Genomic DNA, 8,940 nt, shown 5'->3' with positions numbered 1-8,940 from the left:
TTGGATTGAGGAAAGAAGCTTGAGTCTGGTGAAAAATGTCCTGGGGCTTAGGATACCATATTTTCTGAAATTCAGAAGGCAGCAGGCAGAAACCACATGCAAAAAGGGTGATTCTGGAGTGAAGCTTGTCATTTCAGAGTTGGTGCCCTAAATGGAGGTGAGTAGAATGGACTCACAGGTCTCTGGTTGGGTTCCAACTCTGCCTGTTAGCAGCCATGGAACTGTCAGTGACCTTTCTGAGCCTCCAGTCTCCTCTGTAAAATGGGAATTATCATGGCTTGATGGGTTATTATGAGGAGAGACGACATAATGGATGGGAACTGAGGTTGTAAGTGTTCTTGGTGTTGGGAGAATGCAGGAAGAAGAGAATTTGGCTGTGTTCAAGGAGCTCTTGATAACCACACAGAAACAGAAAATGGTATAGGAAACGATCCAGCTGTCAAACTGTATGGTAGGACAAGTTAGAGAAGGATTTCGTGGTAGGTGATGTGAATACAATCCTATTTGTATTTTTTATGAAAGTTGCTAAGGATATGGAGTGGAATGAAACTATCTAGTCTTGTTTCTCTGGCCCTGCTTGTTCTGCTTTGTTCTGAAATCAACAGATATCAACACTTGGGACAGCTTTGGTCCCCTAGCTCCCAGCTCTGACACTGTCTTCCCTTTGATTAATCCTCATACACCTACAGGATTTTTATTCATTGCCAAGATCCTGACAGCTTTGACACATTAGCCCTGAGGCATCAGATCAGGAATCACCACACAGGGTTCAGGTTGAGAAACAGGTGCTTGAGTCTTGGTGTGTCCTGTCCTGGGTCCCCTCCTTGAGAACTCAGTCTTTGTCTATGGTATATCTTCAAAGGAGTGCAGATATGGACAAAGACAGGGTCTAGAGTGATCCTCTCCACCAAGACTGCAGAGTCATCGTAGAAGGCAGTCAGCTCCATTGAGGTCATGATGGAAACCTGAGACCAGCCTTCTGTGTTGGTTTTGCCTTTGCTCAGCTGTGGGTGGGTACAGTGAGTATACCAAATCCATCTCTGAATGAGCCCTTTTACTAAGATCAGCTGCCTTGTGGATGCCTGATCTTCTTTGCACAGGGAGCACGACAGCTGGGCCACCTCTGGAAAACAGTAGAGAGAGAGGCCTGGCTCCGTAATTTGCAGGGCCCAGCACAAAATGAAAATGGGCCATTGTTTAAATATTAGGCAAGAAAATTTCAGCTAAAGGTATCATCTCCACAAAAAAATCTTATTTTAAAATGTAATAAGAATAATGTCATATGAGTAAAATAGACTTAGAAAAGCAAAAACTCAATCACATAACTTATAAGAATGTGTTATCTTGATTATCAGGCTTTTCTGGCTTGCTTTTTTAAAAAATTCACTTATTATGTCATACTTTTTATTTTAGCAGCTCTCTTTTCAATTGACATAATTGAAAGTGATATTAGTTACTCCTGACAAATGCAAGATCTCAAATGATTTTTTTGGCAATTTTTAAGAAGGATCTGTCTGTCAATACAGCCATGGCTGGAGCTGTCAAGTTTCAAGGCTGGGAATGTCGTTTGACTGAATTGCTGATAAATTATTTCAAAATAAAAATTTTAGTTCACCTAGAGCTAGTGATTAGGTACATGGAAATCTGAGTTTAATTTTAATTATAAATATATAAGATGGAGTTTTCATATTTTTTCTGGTATTTCTTATAAGAAATACAGGAGAGTGGCTGGCTGTAGTGGCTCACACCTTTAAATTGTGAGTGCAAATCCAGTCTGGGCTACAGAGTGGGACCATGGCATACTGAATTCATGTATGATGTTTTCCAAAATGGAGAGAAAGAAAGAAAAAAGGTTTCACAATTCATATACAATTAAAGATGCCTGCTTATGCACAATTGCTTTATCTCATAAATTAATTTTAGTTTTATTTTTAGGTAGGGTCTCACTAGGTTGTCGACATCGGCCTTGAGCTCACGGTTCTCTTTCCTGAGGCTGCCACTGCCTTGGCTTTTAGATTGTATTTCTTGCTAAATTTGCTCATGTTAAGCTTCATATGACAATAATGTTCTTTAACTTCCCTTTCTAAGCCTATGGATATTAGCAATATGATGCTGTACCAGTTTCTCAAACCATAAAGTCTAAAGTCTTTGGAGGACACTAGTAAGTCCCATAGAGTTGTTACAATGTCTGTGCATATGTTTTTATTTTGCAGTAATTAACCAATGAGAGCTCACGGCTGCCTCCCTCCCCCAACACACACACACACACACACACACACACACACACACACACACACACACGCACACACACACACACACACACACCTCTGGCAGTTTCTATCCCTGTGTTCACATTTCAGACCTGAGAGTCATTATTTGTGTAGATCAGGCTAGGATAGACTCCCGAGAGGCATGCTGCTTTCCTCTGCAGCCTGGAAACTTCCACATAAACTTTCCCCTTTCCTGTGGCCTGTCCCCCATCCTATCACTACTTGGGATTCTAGTCTGGTCCTAGCTGCATGTCACCATACTGTCCACTGTGTCCATGGACTGAGACCATGTCACCACACTGTCCACTGTGTCCATGGACTGAGACCATGTCACCACACTGTCCACTGTGTCCATGGACTGAGACCATGTCACCACACTGTCCACTGTGTCCATGGACTGAGACCATGTCACCACACTGTCCACTGTGTCCATGGACTGAGACCATGTCACCACATTGTCCACTGCGTCCATAAGACTGAGACCATGTCACCACACTGTTCACTGTGTCCATGGACTGAGACCATGTTAGCACACTAGCTTGTCTCTTTAGCTCACACACCTGTACACACATCAGAATTTACTTACAAAACACAAGATCAAAGATAAAGCTATTAAGAATATAAAAATAATGCCCACAGATTATTCAACCAAAGGTGGGTTTGTTCAGAGAGTATGTGGTTATGAAGTTTGTAGCCTGACCTAGGACATGTGTTCAGACCTTGGTGCAGCCTCTTTGTATTGCAACCTGGAGAACAGCCTCAGTCAGGGGACCCATAAAACTCTGGAGCATGTTCTAAAAATAGAAACTCTGAGCATCTGATGCAGAATGCAAGCACCATTCTGTTATACAGTTTGTAGGGCTTATTCTTGAATTCGTTAAGAAACTTCTTTTCTCCATCCTCATTCCAAGATCTGGTGACTGTGGCCTAGTGAGAGGTCACCTAAGAGTGTGGGGTGACCAGGCTAGCTGGCCTCTCACTGATCATGGTGTCCTGGTGTTCATACTGCCAGCCATGCAGGGGCAGTGGCAGAGGAAATGAATAGACAATGCACAATACCCAGACCTGCTTTTATGTTTACAAAAGAAGACTGACATTTGTTTTGACTCTAAATAAGTGATTTCTTCAGGCTTGCATTCAAGATCCCTAAGATACAAGTAGGATTTGTCTCTTCCCAGAGTCCCAGTATAATAAGACATGATCAGCTCTTAAGCTACAGCCTTGGGAAGATTCTATAACTCTGGTCTCTTATTTGTACACAAATCATGAAATGAACAGCTTTCCTATGTGTCCCCATCATGACACTCTTCCTCTCCACAGAGCTCCAAAACTGTGAGCTGAAATGAACCTCCTCTTTCTATAGTTGATTCTCTCCTTACTTTATCATAGAAACAGAAACTAATGCATCTGACAGACACACCTACCTAATAATCATCTTAACACTGGCATATGTTTCAGACTTCCTTTTTAGTTTTCTGTTTGCATCCTAGAAAACAAATAGTGAGATACAAGGTTTGACACAATAAACACTCATGTGCCCAATATCCTTAATGAATAAATAATTTGGGGTTGGGGACTTAGCTCAGTGGTAGAGCGCTTGCCTAGCAAGCACAAGGTCCTGGGTTCGGTCCTCAGCTCCAAAACAAAACAAAACAAAATAAAACAAAACAAAAGAATAAATAATTCTACTTTATCCTATTTGCTTCAGATTGTTTTGTATAAAAAAGAAATAAGGCCGGGCGGTGGTGGCGCACACCTTTAATCCCAGCACTCGGGAGGCAGAGCCAGGCGGATCTCTGTGAGTTCGAGGCCAGCCTGGTCTCCAAAGCGAGTTCCAGGAAAGGCGCAAAGCTACACAGAGAAACCCTGTCTCGAAAAACCAAAAAAAAAAAAAAAAAGCAAAAAGAAATAAAATATTACTGATAAAGTTCATGTCCTCTTGGTATCTCACCCAAATCCCATTTTCCTTCTTTCCAAAGAATAAATTCTATTTTGAATCTCAATCTCTCTGTCTCTCTCTCCCTCCTTCCATACCTCCCTCCCTCTCTCTCCATCCGTTTCTTGATTCCTTTCTCTAGAGTCTCACTACATAGCCCTGGCTGGAATTCACTCTGTAGACCAGGCTGGCCTCTAATTCACAGAGATCCATCTGCCTCTGCCTCTCGAGTGCTGGGACTAAAGACCACCATGCTGTCAAAAGTGCTAAGGACATAATAGTCCCTGAGGAGACAAGGGGTTCTTTCTGCCCCGCCCCCAATATCACCTACTGTGTTTTGTATGCTTGTTTGCTTTTGTTTGTTCTGAGATAGGTCTTACTCTGTAGTGCATGCTGGCCTTAAATCTATGATCCTAGGCTAGGATTTCGGTTGTGTGTGACCACTCCCAACTCTCTGCAGTTAATTTGGTGAGGTCTCCTGTGAGGTTAGGTGGCTGCCCCTAAGTGTGCTGTGGATTGTACTTCTTCCCTACTGCTATTTATGTTTTATTATTTTAGGAAGCCTGGGTACTTTTTAAATTTGAAGCCTTTTGGAGGCACATGGCAGGCATACAGTGTGTTGGATAGAGGCACTCAGGAAGATGAGTACAGCCCAGAGAAGACAAGGGTTGTGTCAGGCCACTGCTGTCAGGGATGCAACCACTGCCACGGTCTGCGAGAGAGTGAGGGCGTGGGTGAATGGAGACAGAATGGGACCGTATGAGCACTCTGAGGAGGGAGTAGTCACAGTGTGCTGCACGACTGTGTCAATGAGCCACAGTAAGCCAGGAGAGCCTAGAAGCAGAGGGAGTTAGAGAATGAGGAGCTGGCCCTTTGGGACCTTGTGAGCAACTGTCCTTGGGAGAAGCTGTTTGGGTGCGGGTGAATGGAGTGGGAACATTGTGATCAGAAGACAATGTCGTCAGACCTGCAGTCGCTGTGGTTGCCACACTGACAGAGAAGCTGGCAGAACTTTTCAACCTTCTATTAATTAAAAAAAAATTACATTTACCTTCTGGGCGTGATGTGCACAACTTTAGTCCCAGTAGGCAGATCTCTGTGAATTCAAGGCCAACCTGATCTACACAGTGAATTGCAGGGCAGTCAGGGCTACATAGTGAGACCGTTTTAAAAAATAACATTTATTTAGTGTATTTGTGTGCACGTACCATGGTGTCAAGGGCAAGACAAGGTCTCACTAAGGTTCTCAAACTGGCCTTAAACTTGCAATCTTCCTGCCTCAACTTCCCAAGTATCTGGAATTGCAATCAGGCTTGTGCCAGCAGGCCCAGCCCATCATTTATTCTACCCAGATGTTGTAGAGTGATACCCACTAAGCGTAACAGCCATCACCTGAACAGCTGCAGAAACTGTTATTGGGTCTTGTCTGGGCATCCATCCATTCCTACCTACACATCCTACCAGCTGAATGCAGTGCTGCCCCATCCACACTTGTTTTTGGAAGGTGCTAGAGAGCTAACTGAAGATCCCATCTATGCAGCTCTGGAGAAGTAGCCATGCCATCCTTGCTGCAGGGAGACTTAAGTAGTGTGGGTGCTCAGGGTGGGGTGGGAAGAGGGTAAGTAACCCCTTACCTGTGCTCTGTGAGAGCCAAATAAACTCATTGGTTTCCCAAGCTGAACTTTGGGAGAAACTGTACTTTGGCACATACATCATCAGTGCCCTTTCTGAGGGGGAAAGACATGTTTGAGTGTCCTCAGGAAAAAGTTTATGAAGTGCTAGGGGTTGAGAGTGCCTAACCAAACCCCTGTTGATATAAATGTCATAGAGGGCTGGACCTCCCTGAGAAGAGGCTCCTGGTGAATATCATTGTCAAGGGAAGAGTCAAGCTAAGTGTAGACAGCCAAATCATAATTATAATGGTCTCAGTGCTTGAAGGCGTCTATCTCACTTCCCAAAGTATTCTGGGTATTTTGATGGGTACTCTCTGGTTATAATAATTTTTTTCCCAGACTTTTCTGTTCCAGAAACTGAAAGTGAAATAAAACATGAACCAGAAAGGGCAGTTGTTTAAGTAAAGATTTAATTAACTGAAAGGAAAAAGCCATGATGGCCTTAGGCAGACATCTTTTGAGATCCTAATAGCATGAACTCCACAGTATCTCTCAGTGGTAGGTAGTTCACTGTCAGGCAGTAAACTCCGTCGTTTTAGATTTTCTTGTGTGCATGGCACTGGGAACTTTCCCTAACACTTGCGACATTGCAGTTAACTTTTCTGTGAACTACATGAGAGCTGGGGTCAGGACTGTTTTGGTGGCTGCCTTGTTACCAGCCCCACACTAGGGTTTTTCAGGACGTGTTTGGTGAGTGATTAAAGTGTTGGACGTGACGGGCACTTGTGCGGTATTTGCAGCTGGTTCTGGTGCTCAGCTCCATCTGTTGGAGTGGGCATTCTATGCTATCCTGTTATATTGGGAGTGTGTGGTTGTCTGGCCCCCTGGGAAGCTGCCCAGCTGTCTGAGGCCCCCTGTGTTTCCGTGTTGGTTTAGTTATCCCTAGTGAAGACCCTGCCTGAGGCACTCTGAGCAGCAGCCAGTCTGCAGAGAGGCCCAGCCTGCCTTAATCTCTGATCCCGGCTGCGGACGATAAACAAGCTTCATCCCCGCAGCTGTTGACAGCTGCCCCCCACACGGCCCACCCCAGCCCTGCCCAGAGATGGCATGACTCCCTCTCTGTAGCTCTAATAATAACAACACTATATTCTTAGCCATGCTTGAGTGTTTCATGCAGACATTTTCCCCTCGACTTTGGAATGAGAGTCAGAAAGCAGAACTATACAAAGTTTATTTGGACATTTCTCTAACCATGTCCACATCAATCTGGTCAGGTTCAAGTTTCCTAATAGGCCCTGCTGATCTTCTAGAGGACAAGGAGGAGAACCCCAGGCAGGAGGGAGGCTGGCACAGCCAGAGCCTGGGCTCTAGTTTCTCTGGCGTCCCAAAGTGGCAGCCCATAGTTTCTTCCCATTTGTGCACACCTTGGGCTGGGAGAAAGACTGTTGGGGAAGCAGCTAGGAAGAACTGAGTACAAACAGCAGGAAGGTTGCTTGTCTTCTGAGAACCTCTGCTTTCTCTGTGTGAGCTGGGCTGCTCTTTCCCTAGGTACTGCACTCCTCAGGTGCTGCAGGGTGGGGATCTGAACACTCAATGGATGTGGGAATCATTTATCACCCCCATTGCAGGGGCCATAGACCAGTCCAGGAGGCACATGGCCCACACCAAAGCGTAGGTTTGCTTTTAACAGCTACATGCGATGACTGAGAACAAAGACATGCTTTGGGACTCCCATGTGCTCCTTCCTGCATTGGAAGAGTGAGTGGCTGGGAGGAGAAGAATAAGAAGCCTACTAGGGCTATGAATGTAGAACACTTGTCCAGTGTCCTTGTCAGTGTTCTATTGCTGTGAAGAGACACCATGACTACAGCTACTCTTATAAAAGAAAACATTTAATTGTGGCCAGCTTACAGGTTCAGAGGTTTAATCCATTATCATTCTGGCAGGACAAAGTGGCATGCAGGCAAACATGTGCTGAAGAAGGAGCTGAGAGTTCTACATCTGGATCTGCAGGCAGCAGGAAGTGAGAGTGATACTGGGCCTGGCTTGAGCTTCTGAAACCTCAAAGCCCTGTAACACAATTCCTCCAACAAGGCCATACCTACTCCAACTAGGTCACACCTCCAATAATAGCACTCCCTGAGTCTAAGAGGCCATTTTTATTCAGATTCCACACCTAGCATGTTCAAAGTCCTGGATTCAATCTCCACACCACCAGAAAGAAGATGTCAACTGGTCAGGACCTGCATGTCTGTAAATTGTGGTTTGTCCACACGGTCAATCTCACTTCCTCAATAGCCCCTATGACAGGAGGGAGGGAGGAGGCAGCTGTTAAAACCACGTGTCCTTGATCTCAGTGATGCTCCACTCGCTAACCAACAAGGCTGCCCTGAGAGACAGCTGTGTACTTCTCTCAGTAGATTTTCAGTGTTGGTTGCCATTGCCTATAAGACTTGTTCAACCATAATGAAATGTTTGCATGGTTCCAACTTGAGCTGGTTATTCTGCCCAGAGAGAAAACAAATTTTGTGAGGAAAATGCCCTATAAATCCCAGGCATTATTACATTTATTCCTTCTGTAAGGCTTTGCACTCACATCCAGTAAACCTGAAGGGTGGGCCAGCCTGCTATCGTGAGCTCCTTGATCTTAAACAGACTCAACACTTTGTTCAAAGGTTTTCAGATATATTCATTTAAAATTGCAGCATAGGGCTGGAGAGATGGCTCAATGGTTAAGAGCACTGACTGCTCTTCCAGAGGTCCTGAGTTCAATTCCCAGCAACCACATGGTGGCTCACAACCATCTGTAATGAGATCTGGTGCCCTCTTCTGGCCTGCAGGGACACATGCAGGCAGAACACTGTGTATATAATAAATAAATAAAAAAATCTTTAAAAAATAAAATAAAATAAAATAAAATAAAATAAAATAAAATAAAATTGCAGCTTACCTTCCCTTTGACAGTCCCTGTCAGCCGGCTGTGCAGGGACCAAGACTAACTCTACCTTGGATAACTGTAAGAAACTTGACTGCATTTCACAAAGACTGAGCTGTGATGAGTAAGGACAGGGGAGCTTTTAAGGAACGAAAACATCACACGGTACCCTGGAAGTATAAAACT

At 44.4% G+C, this 8,940-nt stretch overlaps 1 long non-coding RNA gene across 1 annotated transcript; it reads right to left on the bottom strand.

Annotated features, from left to right (window-relative positions):
* Nucleotides 1-681: 681 nt before the first annotated feature.
* Nucleotides 682-8,317, bottom strand: LOC131921135 (uncharacterized). Its single transcript, XR_009381855.1, has 3 exons — nt 8,196-8,317; nt 3,695-3,756; nt 682-1,123 (listed from the first exon to the last, which is right to left on the bottom strand). It is a non-coding gene; the product is annotated as an uncharacterized LOC131921135 (long non-coding RNA).
* Between the last annotated feature and the right edge of the window lie 623 nt (nt 8,318-8,940).

Source organism: Peromyscus eremicus, chromosome 10, assembly GCF_949786415.1.
Source record: "Peromyscus eremicus chromosome 10, PerEre_H2_v1, whole genome shotgun sequence".
NCBI lineage: Eukaryota > Metazoa > Chordata > Mammalia > Rodentia > Cricetidae > Peromyscus > Peromyscus eremicus.
This window is presented reverse-complemented; position numbering and strand designations above follow the sequence as displayed.